Source organism: Phasianus colchicus, unplaced genomic scaffold, assembly GCF_987193195.1.
Source record: "Phasianus colchicus unplaced genomic scaffold, bPhaCol1.hap1.1 HAP1_SCAFFOLD_45, whole genome shotgun sequence".
NCBI lineage: Eukaryota > Metazoa > Chordata > Aves > Galliformes > Phasianidae > Phasianus > Phasianus colchicus.
This window is the reverse complement of record NW_028325225.1, coordinates 1088271-1100345: the sequence shown is the minus strand read 5'-3', so window position 1 is coordinate 1100345 and position 12075 is coordinate 1088271. Positions and strand designations below refer to the sequence as shown.

At 53.4% G+C, this 12075-nt stretch overlaps 1 long non-coding RNA gene across 1 annotated transcript; it reads right to left on the bottom strand.

Annotated features, from left to right (window-relative positions):
- Positions 1 to 8872: 8872 nt before the first annotated feature.
- Positions 8873 to 11709, bottom strand: LOC149912018 (uncharacterized). The gene is made up of 3 exons (XR_016462499.1): positions 10923 to 11709; positions 10225 to 10320; positions 8873 to 9744 (listed from the first exon to the last, which is right to left on the bottom strand). It is a non-coding gene; the product is annotated as an uncharacterized LOC149912018 (long non-coding RNA).
- Between the last annotated feature and the right edge of the window lie 366 nt (positions 11710 to 12075).

Sequence of the window (12075 nt, the reverse complement as noted above, 5' to 3'; positions counted from 1 at the left end):
TACTTCGTGCAGCCCCTGCACTCCTCGAGTCAGAGATCACTGACGTACTGCAGGACCCCATTTCTGTTGCGGCACGACAGGGGATTGCTGAAGTCACTGCAGATTTGGAGAAAAGACAGATCATCTCCAGAATGCACTCCCCATACAAGCGGCCCACGTGTGTGGGGCACAAGCCCCATTCTGGGGGCAATGACCCCCACCTGTGGGGCGCTACCCCCACCCCACTGTCACAGCCGTGTGCGGAGGACACCATCACCCCACTGCGCACAGCCATCAACTTCTCCCAGGACTCCACGCACCCCACAGGCATCCCTGACCCTGCCCTCAACCCCACGGTGACATGGGCACGGAGCGAAGGGGGACAGGTAGTGTGGGGGGAGGTGAGGAGACATGAGGGGACATGTGGGGACACGGGGTTGATGTGTGGGGTCATAAAAAGCCAAAAATGAAACTTGGAGTTGAAGAAAGGCCCTTGGAAAAAAATACATTAAAGTATAAAGAAGACAGAAGCTGCGTGAACATTAATACGGCCCTGTGCTTTCTGCCAACGGGCTTTAATTTCGTTATCATTAAATTTGCTGGGCAGTTACACTTTGGTAATGCGAACATTTAGAAAAGATGCAACGGATGCTGGCAAAAGGAAAAAAAAAAACCTCTTTTTTTACAGCTATTTATAAGCACTTAGCACAGCTCTCCTGGGTTTGGAGAAGTTTCCCTCTTTTTTCTTCGTCTTTCCCCCCACACACCCTCCACTTCTAACTTCGTGTTCTGCCCCCGTCATTACGAGACACAGAGAGAACGAATCGCCAGGGACTGCGCCGCGGGTCCCCGGCAATCCGTCAGAAAAGTTCTTTCCGCGGTCTCTGCTGCCACCTCGTGGCCAATGCGCGGAACTGCCGCTGCCCGCTGCTTAGGCCGGCAAGCGGTATAACGCATGCGCGTAGAAACGCGGAAGTGGCGTTTTAACCGCTCTGCGCAGCTAATCCGCCACTCTCTGTGGTGATCAGTCCTCCAGGTAATAGCGAACACGCGCCCGTCAACTGAAAGATAGCAATTGTTTCGACAAACCACTACGGGGACGGGCAAGCAGCCGATTCTCGGAGCGCCGGCTCAGCGATATTCTCCCCTTCTAATCCAGGATGCCCCTCGTCTATTTCCGCCCTTTTATGCCCGAGCCCACCCGGGAACGGACCGGGTCGGCTCAGGGCTGCCTCTCAGCGCCTCGTGGCACCCAACGTGCTTGCCGCCGCGGTGGAGGAGCAGACGTCCCGTTCCAGCCCCAGCTCTGCACCGCAGCGTTCCTGGAAAAGCAAGTCTCGCGAGAGCAACGCGCACGTGCGAATCTAGGCACTGCGCACGCGGCAGTCTCTCTAGGCACCGCACTACGCAGGCGCGGTTCTCGAGACAACAGCACGGAGTACGGACGCGCGGTTCATGAGAAAGCACAACGCATGCGCCAGTGGTTTAAAAAAAAAAAAAAAAAAAACCACACACCACTACGCGCGCACTGGATTCTGCTCCGAACGGGGCATGCGCCGGATTCTGCCCGCCACGGCGCATGCGCCTGTCTGTGCCCCGCAATGCGCATGTGCCAAGTGCTCTGCGCACGCGCCAGCTGCAAGAGCGCATTGGGCATGCGCGACCGTTCGCACCGCTCTGCGCATGCGCCAGTCTCGGCACCGCGATGCGCATGCTCTCCTCACGGCCGCAAAACGCATGCGCCATCGTTTGCAGTGCGCATGCGGCAAGCATGTCACCGAACTGCGCGTGCGGCCGCCTTGGCACGGCACTGCGCATGCGCTTCTCGCGCGCGGATTACGGCGTACGCTCGTTTTCGGGCACGCGCCTACGCGTTCGCTTTTTTCGACGCCTCATTGCGCAAGCGGCGGGTGCACGGTCCGCCTAGACAGTACGTTCTGGAAGCAGACCGGGGCATAAAACCGCCCGAGGAAATAGACAAGGAGCATTCTGGATTGGAAAAGAGAGAATAGTGTCGCGGAGCCGGCGGTCCAAGTATTGCCTGCTCACCTGCATCTCAGGGCTTCGAAGAAATGGATGCTATTGGAAAGCTGGACGGCGCATGCGCACTACTTCCCGGAGGACCGAGCATAACGCAGATCGGCGGGGTGCCTGCGCAGAGGAGCAGGACCGTGCGCGCACCACTTCCGGATCAAACACCTCACCTGTGAGGACAGGCTGAGAGAGCTGGGGCTGGGGCAATACATGTTGGGGGATGAAAGGGCTGAGCATACCCAACCCCTTCAAAGCAGTGTCTTTCCACCCCAGTTTTTGGACTGCAGCACCAGCCCCACACAGGGTCCAGCCTTCTCCGGTTTGATCTCGTGCAGGATATTCTTGCAATGTGTGTGACAAAATATACATATATACAGAGCGGGCATTCCTGGGAAGATTTGGCTAGAGGATAAGTGATGCAAACTATCTGAGATCTTCCCCAAGTTAAGTAGAAGGACTCCCCAAAAGAACTATGACAACGGAGTTCACGAAATATAAATATTATCCAATTCTAATGCAGAAACAACATTTGATTCCCACAACACCACCTCCTATCCGTCTCCCTCAGAGATTCCCAGGAGCACCTCAGGCTGCTGCTTTCTCGTGACAGCCTGGCCATCTGCCCCAGCAGCTCCTTAAGCAGAGTACACCTGCAACTAGCTTCCTTTAACTGGCTGGTAGGTATGGTGAGATAGTTCCTTTACGGGAATCGAAATGGAAATCACAATGAGTTGGATGGCATCCTGCTTTTCTTCTCCAGTGCCAGAGAAGTCCACATATTCCAGCACCACAAAAGGTCATGCACACAGCCCAGTGCTGCGGAAGGCAGTTCTGTCCAACACCGCGACGTCTCTGCCACCCAACGCAGCTTGAAGCCACCGTGCCTCAGCCTCCATTTTGAGCTGGGGCCAGAAGGCCGCCCCGCCCTATAGCCCCACCCTCCCTTCATTGTGAGTTAGGCCGGAAGGCTGCACTGCCCAATAGCACTGCAGGCCGCTGCCCCACCCTCCATTACGTGCCAGGCAGGCACACAGCATAGAAGACTGTGGGCGCACCCCCCCACGGCATTCACTGTCTGCGCACCCTTGCGACAGGGACGAGAGGCAGTGGGCGCTACGGGGTCAGGGGCAGCTGTCCTTGCAGGCCCCAGGAAGGAGAGTAGCTTTCAGCGGCCTTCGGCCACAGCTTTTGGAGGCTGAGGGTCTCTTCAGGTCCCTGCGACCATGCCGCAGAGACAGGCAAAGTGCTGCCAGCCCTCTCTGCGCCGGGGCCCGGCCCAGCCCCCTGCCTGCCCCGCACAGCGGGAGGAGCACAGGCGGGAGCTGGAGGCGCTGCGGGCCCAGCTGGAGGGCGAGCGGCTCCGCTCCCAGGAGATGCAGCGCCGCCGGGCCGTCGAGAGACGTGAGCTGCAGGAGGCGGCAGAGCGGGAGCGGCAGCTCCTGGCCGACCGACTGCGCTCCAACTGGGAGCGACAGCAGGCGTCAAAGCTGCAGCGCCTGCGGGAGCAGAGCCAGAGGCAGCGGGAGGCGGACATCCGCCAACTGCTGCAGGTGAAGGAGGCCCAGCTCCGCCAGACGCAGGAGCGGCTGCAGCAGCGGTGCAACAACGCCAACCGCCAGGTACGGGATCTGCTGCGGCAGCTAGCAAAGGAGCTGCTGAGTGGCGAGAGCAGCAGAGAGGCCCACAGACTGCAGCAGGAAGTCCAGCGGCAGCTCTGCAGGAAGCCCTGTGCAGAGCAGGCCGCCCACGTCCTGCGCCTCCAGCGCGAACTGCAGGAGCAGAGGAGACGCTTCCTGCATTACATCCTGGAGCACGGACAGGGGCAGCCGCCCGCCTCCTGCAACGGGGCCAGGGCTGCAGCCGCTGGGCCGCGCACACGGCAAAGGCCAGCCTGCCGTCGGGCTGTAGCAGAAGCGGGTGTTCAGGCTGCAGAGCAACAACAGGCCTGCCCACCTGAGCACAGGGAGCTGCGGGAGCAGAGTGCCCATCTGCTGAGGGCACTGAAGGACTTGCAGAGACAATGCAGCCTCCTTGGAGAGGAGAACTGCCTGCTGAGGAGCAGAAGCTCTCAGCAGATGAGGGAGGAGGTGGAGCGGCTCAAGGACAAGACGCATACGCTCAGCCTCCTTACCAAGCAGCTGCGGGAAACAGTCCGGCAGCTCAAGGAGGCCTCTTCCACATCCAGAGGGGCCGCAGAAAAGGCAGAGGAAGCCAACCAGCTGCAGGGGCAGCATTTGGAAAAGGAGACTGGGAAAAAGCTGGAGCCGCACGGAAATCCAGAACAGGAATGGCTGGAGAAGTCGGGAGGGTGGCTGATGGCAAGCTGCAGCCTGCATTCTCGCAGACGATCACCAGCACTAATTCGAAGATTCATAGCTCGTCACAGCTACAATCCTTTTGAGGGCCCTAATGAGGACCCAGAAAACGAGCTTCCACTGACTGCTGGACAATACCTTTACATCTTCGGAGACATAGATGAAGATGGCTGGTTTCTGGGAGAGCTGACGGATGGCACAAGAGGACTGGTCCCTTCCAATCTGGTGGAAGAAGTTTCAGATGATGACCTGGATACGACTGTGCCTCCACAGCTTCGTGATCTCCTGCTGGATACCGACGATGACGAGCAACTAGGCAGCAGGAGCGGTGGCAGAAAGTGATGGTCACCATCCAGAAATCTGTGTCCGTGTATTGGCTGAGCCTGGGGGATGCGGAGATTCCTCTCCATAATACGGCAGCATCCCATCAAGATTCCATATTTTCATCCACATAGATGAAGAATACCTCCTGCTCCACTTGATGTTCAACTGAAGCATGGTCCATCGGCACAAAGACCTTGAAAATGTATCACTTGTATGACTGAGAATTTACTACATTTGGACTGAAAAAAATCTAAAAAAAATTAAAAAACACCATAAAATAACCAAACTCAAAACGCACGTGTGAAGTCTTCTTGTTTTCTGGCAGTCCGCTTTTGTAAAGGTATGAGGAAAGCAAGAGGCTGAGGAAAGCCTCCAAAGTCTTTCTCAAGCGCACTACCTACAAGTATTGGAATCGAGAGAGAAAGGAATCATTACTGCTTGCTTCTGTTCTTCGGGATACCTGAAGTACCTTGGAAGGCCACACTTCCTGAGCAATATAAACATTCTGTCCCAAAGCAGCTCTTTGACCGTTTCCACTGGGTGATAAGGCATAGCGCTTGCATCATCTGAAGGCACGGACTCAGGTGCCAATCCAAATCCTTAACTGCAGGTCCTTACATTCTATACATACATGCTCAAGCTCCCTCTTGTAATTTTCCATCCATCCCTACGTGTCAGCAGAGCGCTTAACAAGTCTCCTTTAGTCTAGACACCAACTGCGCACACAACTGAGACACAGCTGCACCATTCCTAGAAAAACAGCTTTACAATTTCCCATAATAAAGTACCCGGCTCGCTCATATCCAGCTTACTATAGGACACAGATTTATGCCTTATTTGCCCATCTCTGATATTGATAGCACCTGCCAGCCCCCAGAAATTACTATTTTAACACAAGGCCCAGAGGCAAAAACAACAGAATCCTACTAGAAATCATTCCGGTCAATGAGAATAGTTTTCTGCTGTGCCTGTTTTGAAAACCCATGTAATCAGTGACACGTGAAAATACGTGAACAATAGTCACCGCATCTCTGCGGCACTACCTGAAAATATAAATTTGCTGGAAAGCATTAAGGTTTGAATCTCAGGGTTACCAAGTGCTTTGGTACAAAGCCAGCATTCATCCGCCCTATACCACGGTGAGGCATTAAATTACCAGAAGGAGCAACTCCACCTATTTCACTGATTACACTTTCGTCTTGGCCATACGTAATAGCTCAACTCTCTGCAACCAGCAGAGAAGACTGACCAGGCTTTAGGAAACGACATATTCATTGGCATCAGAGAGAGGCCTTTCTGACACTGACTTTTTTCACACAGCTCAGCTATCTCAAATGCCCACCCCCTGCCCCCTACACCCGGAAAAAAAACAGACAGACCCAAACAAAAAACACTTGCACATTGGACTCCTTGGGCTTGAGAGAGGCTTAACTGGCTTAACTTCTATTGTGCGCTAGTAACATGGAGCGCAAGAAAAGCTTTCCAAAGGGAATGAGCTGGAAACTGGGTATGTGAACAAGTAATCCTCAAAAAAGGAGCGCCTGCCGCAGCTGGCTGGGGAGGGCCTGCGTATACCCCGTGCCCTTGTGGGCTATCTGTCCAGCTGCAGGAGGACCAGAGAAGGGCAGCTGAAAAGATGAAAAGCTGCAGCTGAGCCTGATAGACCCGCACAGCTCTCGGGCCATCTTGCCGATGGCAGCTGTGACGCATCAATTCGTTCTATGCAGGTGAATTAATTTTTTCCATCTGCAAACTTAGGTGGAGAACTGCAGTTTTCGTTAGTCTTTGTGGAAACGCTGTAATGGTCCACACTAATCTCAAAACAGCAACTCTGTGCTGTGACTGCCTGCGTAGACCTGCTGGGGCCTAACACTACCCATTTTAGGGCATAAAAAAGAATAAAAAGCCAAAAATGAAACCTGGAGTTGAAGAAAGGCCCTTGGGAAAAAATACATTAAAAGTAGGAACAAGACAGAGGCTGAGTGAACATTAATATGGCCCCGCGCTTTCTGCCAATGGGCTTTAATTTCGTTATCATTAAATTTGCCGGGCAGTTGCATTTTGGTCTGTGAACATTTAGAAACAATGCAACAGATGCTGGCAAAAAGAAAAAAAAAAAAAAAAAAAAAAAAAGAACTTATTTTTTCACAGCTACTTATAAGCACTTAGCAGAGCTTGCCTGGGTTTGGGGTAGTCTCTCTCTTTTTTTCTTCGTCTTTCCCCCCACAACGCCCCCGCTTCCAACTTCGCGCTCTTCTCCCGCCATCACGAGACAGAGAGAACGGGTCGCCAGGGGAGAAAAACGCGGGCCGATCCCGTCAGAAAAGTTCTTTCCGCGGTCTCTGCTGCCACCTCGTGGCCCATGCGCGGAACTGCCGCTGTCTGTCGCCGCGTCCCGCAAGCAGCACAACGCATGCGCGTACAAATGCGGAAGTGGCGTTTTAACCGCTCTGCGCAGCTAATGCGCCGCTCTCTATGGTGATCAGTCCTCCAGCTAATAGCGACCGTGCGCCCGTCCACTTGAAGACAGCAATTGTTTCGACAGACCACGACGGGGACGGGCAAGCAGTCGATTCCCGGGCCGCCGGCCCAGCGATATTCTCCCCCTTCTAATCCAGGATGCCCCTCGTCTATTTCCGCCCTTTTATGCCCAAGCCCACGCGGAAGCGGACCGGTTGGGCTCACAGCTGCCCCTCAGCGCCTCGTGGCATCCAACTTCCTCTCCGCCCCGGTGAACCAGCAAAGTCCCTTTCCACCCCCAGCCCTGCACCGTCCCCCAGCCGTTTAAAAGCCCTCCCAGCGGCAGTGGAACGCGAGCAGCTCGGAGATTCGCGGTCGCGGTACTGGCGTGCAGCAGCACCGACGCGGCAGCAACCCGCGACCAGCGAGCCTCGGGAGAGCAACGCGCACGCGCGAGCCCGGGCACTGCAGTGCGCATGTGCCGGTAGCGGCTCGGCGCTACGCATGCGCCCCTCTCGGCAGAGCACTACGCGTGCCCAAGCCTAGACGCTGCACTGCGCAAGCGCCACCCTCCGCACCGCACTACGCATGTGCCTGTTCCCGAGGCAGGCTCGAGCGTCAGACCGTCGGAGGAAATAGACAAGGAGCACTTCCGACAGCAAGAGAGAAAACCGTTGCTGAGCCAGCAGGAATTGACTGCTCGACTGCATCTCAGGGCTTGGTAGATTTGAAAGCTATTTATGAGTTCTCTGGCGCATGCGTGCTGTTGCCTGGAGGACTAACCCTAACAAAGCTCGGCAGATTCGCTGCGCAGAGCGATGAGAACGTACGTACGCCACTTCCGCGTGCCTACGCGCATGCGTACTGCTGCCTGCGGCACCGAACATACGCGGCCGCAATTGCACGGATTGGCCACGAGGGGGCACCAGAGACCGCGGAAACAACAGCTCCGACTGGACTGACGCGGAGCCGCGCCGCAGCTTCTGGCGCTCCGTTCCTTCTCTCTCGTGAGGGCAGAGGAAAAACGCAGTTAGGTCGGGGTTGAGGGAGGAGAGAATTACGTCAGTTGGAACAAGACGAAGAAAAACAAGGAAAACTTCTCTATGCCCAGCAAAACTCTGCTAAGTGCTTAAGAATATCGGTAAATAAATAAATAAATAAATAACGTCATCATCAAATTGATTTTGTCATGCTTTTTTTTTTTTTTGAAGGCAACTGAGGTGATGAAAAAGCTGGTGTCAATTGGACAGGAGGGCGCAGTGAAGCCAAGGATGGCGAGGAATGATTAACAATCCTTAACGTTGCAAAAGAAAACAAACAAAAAAACCACCAGTAAAACAACTTCTGTACCTGGCCATGCAACTCTGAGATCCCGTCTGGGTCTCCCGGCGCTTGTAAATATCCACCGGGTCAATTTTGATATCGAGCGATTTGTTGTCAGTTCTTCCATTCACAGTCAATGCCAGGATCTGCCGCCGCAGGGCGTTCTGACCATGGGCACCACTGCTGAACTGTTTCAATATCAGTGGGATTCCCAGGCACGGTTTCAAGGATTTGGTCTACTTTTGACCCAAAGGGAGAATTGATATGAAATGCGAGGTATGCATAAGTCATCATGAGGCGTGTTTCTCAGCATCACCTTTGGGAAACAAAGGATTTTTCATAAAAGTCTCAATACAGCAGTAAAATAGAACACTGTATAAAAACAATGAGAACGCTTTGTGAGCAGGCAAGGAGCTTTACGACCTCTGCCTGGGAAATCCAGAGCCACTTGCCCACAGACTCCTCTTTGGCAGCTGTTCTAGATTCAGCTGAACATTCTGTTCCAGAGCACAACTCAAAACTACAGAGGAAACAAAGGGAGTTCTACATAGGCAGAATAAAAAGAATGCTATGTTTCTTCAGTATTGAAAAACCAACAACAGAAGCCATTCCCCAAATTCCACTGCGGGAAACATAGCGGCAGAGAAGAAAGCATCCATATTTCCCCGAACCAGTGCTCGAAGGAAAAAAGGAAAACAAACAAACAAACAAGTTTTATATGTTACCTGCTTGAAGGCGTATACCACTCTCACTCTTTAAAAGCATTAAAGAAAAAAAAGTAAAATGCATAGAGTAATCTCTTCCAACAACACGTGCATTTGGTCTGGGCAGCAAAGGGCGCAGCTCTGTATCACAAAGAACCGAAGTCATAAGCACCAGGCTCCTAAGTTCCAGCCAAACCAACCAAACGTGCCTATGGACAGGCAGAATCCTTAAGTAGGACAGCCAGCGAAAACGTCAAACAAAGCACCCGATTCTCAGCCTTCTTGTTCCTTTTTGAAAATCCAGAGGTCTCTGTGTTAGCTCCACCTCTAGCCTGTAAAGCCCGAGCTCGCCGTCTGGGGGAAGTCCAAGAAAAGGCTGGGTTATTACAGCGAGTCCCCAGTAGGATTGACATTTTTTCTAGCCTCAGGTCTCAGTTCTTTTACACATGCGAGGTATCTCTCAGGGTCATCTGGTGGTCTTTTGATGAAGGCCACGTCTTTCTTGCTGTGCACACTTGGACCTGGTTCAAGCTGAAGGATGCTTGACTCACTCCAGGCAGTCGTCTTATCAGCCACAACTCAGAAACCTTGCTGACAACACCAAGCTGTGGGGAGCAGCGACACGCCAGCAGTGACATGGGACGCCAACCAGAGGGACCCAGAGAGGCTTGAGCAGCGGGCACAGACAAACCTCATCAGCTTCAACAAATCCAGGCGCAGTGTCTTGCACCTGGGACAAGAGAACCCCCCACTACCAATACATGCTGGGGGATGAAAGGGCTGAGCCTAGGCCCGTCCCAAAAGAGCTGGTGGATGGCAAGCTGTACACGAGCCAGCAAAGTGCCCTCCCAGCCCGGAAAACCAGCCACATCCTGGGCTGCACCAAAAGATGTGCGGTCAGCAGGTGAAAAGAGGTGATCCTGCCCCTCTGCTCTGTGCTGAAGAGGCCTCACCTGGAGTACTGCGTCCATATGAAGAGCCCTCAGTGCAGAAGGGACATGGACCCGTTGGAGCACATACAGAGGACGGCCACAAGAAAAAAAAAAAAAAAAAAAAAAAAAGAACCAAAGGATCAAACACCTCACCTGTGAGGACAGGCTGAGAGAGCTGGGGCTGTTCAGCCCGGAGAAGTGAAGGCTCCGAGGTGACCTGGTAACAGCCTTTCGATACCCAAAGGGGAGCTAAAGGAAAGAAGGAGGGAAAATTTAGGTTAGATATAAGGAAAATATCCTTCATAGCAAGGGACAAGGGGAAACGTTTTAAGCTGGGGGAGGGAAGATTTAGGTTGGATGGCAGGGGGAAGTTCTCCACAGAGAGAGCGGTGAGGTGCTGGAACAGCTGCCCAGAGAGGCTGTGGATGCCCCGTCCATCCCTGGAGGTGTTCAAGGCCAGGTTGGATGGGGCCCTGGGCAGCCCGGTCTAGTATGAAATGGGGAGGTTGATGGTCCTGCATGTGGCAGGGGGGGGGGGTTGGAGATCCACGATCCTCGAGGTCCCTTCCGACCCGGGACATTCTGTGACTCTGCGCAGTGACCAGGTTGCCCAGAGATGCGGTGGATGCCCTGTCCCTTCCAAGGTGACACGCAGGGCAACCTGATCTAGCTGTGAATGTCCCTGTTCATTGTGGGTGAGTCGGACTAGATCATCATAAATGGTCGCTTCCGACTCTAAGGAGTCTCTGGTATGATACCTGAAGCCATGTCCACAAAGGACATCGATGGCATGGTGAGCAACCAGGGTAGGTGGGGAAGCCTGTGTGCTCAACAGCTCCGGGGAAACTCACCAAGTAGTCCAGTCGGGAAGATTCACATCAGCCATAGAGCCTCTCTGTGCCAGTCCCAGTATTCAGCACACCAGAGGTACTGCTTCATCACACTGGTGGGTCCCACAGCTGCAGAGCTAGCTATTGAATGGGGGCCAGGGGATGGAAGGAAGAGGGGTGGGGAGGTTGGGTATCATACAGACTAGGAAACTAACAGCATCCCCTGACAATTGGGATGGAGATATCTGGGGTGATCCAGACAAAGTGGTCCAGTAGAAGACAATCCTTTGTTTCCTAGAAAGACGAAGCCAGATCTGCCATAAAAACAGAAAGAACCCTAGGACCCTGGGGTGGTCGGCCACAACGTGCTCTGAGAACTGTGCCCTGACATCTGTTACTACTGACAAATCTGTAAGGGAGGTCTAGGAGAGAACCAGACAAAACAGGAACAGAATACTCGTGTTCAGTATGCTCAAGTAGTGGAGACTGCATTACACTAAGCGAGGATGAAGAAAACGGCCACTGGGGCTGGGGGTTTTCTTAAGCTCAGGTCCCAGCCTGATACACGCACCTCACTCTATCACCAGCTTATTGGGCTGGAAGAATAAACCCCAGGGAGCAAGGCGAGCCCCTTGTGACCCCCATTCCATCTCTAAGTGAGCGTCCCACAGCCATCACCAAACCCACCTGCATACAAGCGATGCATGAACAAGGGATTCATGGCGTTCCATTATCTGCTCCACAGATTTCACAGTGCTTAAACCACTAACTAGAGGAGCCCCAGAAACCCTTAAACCCCATCGAGCTGCAAAACAGAACGGGATCCAAAGAGACACGGAGCATAATTTAAATACGCGCCCTTAAACAATACTCAGCATGGGCGGAATTAATCCGTGGCAGAGGAGACACAGAGGGGACAGGGGCAGAGGACACAGGGAGAACACAAAGACACAAGTAGGACACAGAGGGAACGTGTCATAAAATAGGTTGGGACAGTGTGGTAGTTTGGAGTCCCAGGTCGATGATTGTGCAATGAGAGTCATGAAAGAGGAACGGAGACTTCACAAGAAGGTACTGGGCTTGAAAAGAGTTGCAAAGGAAACCTGGAGAATGCAGAATCTCTTTACAGAAAAGCACATTAGCTCCAGGCGTTTCCAGAGTTGCAATGCTCAGT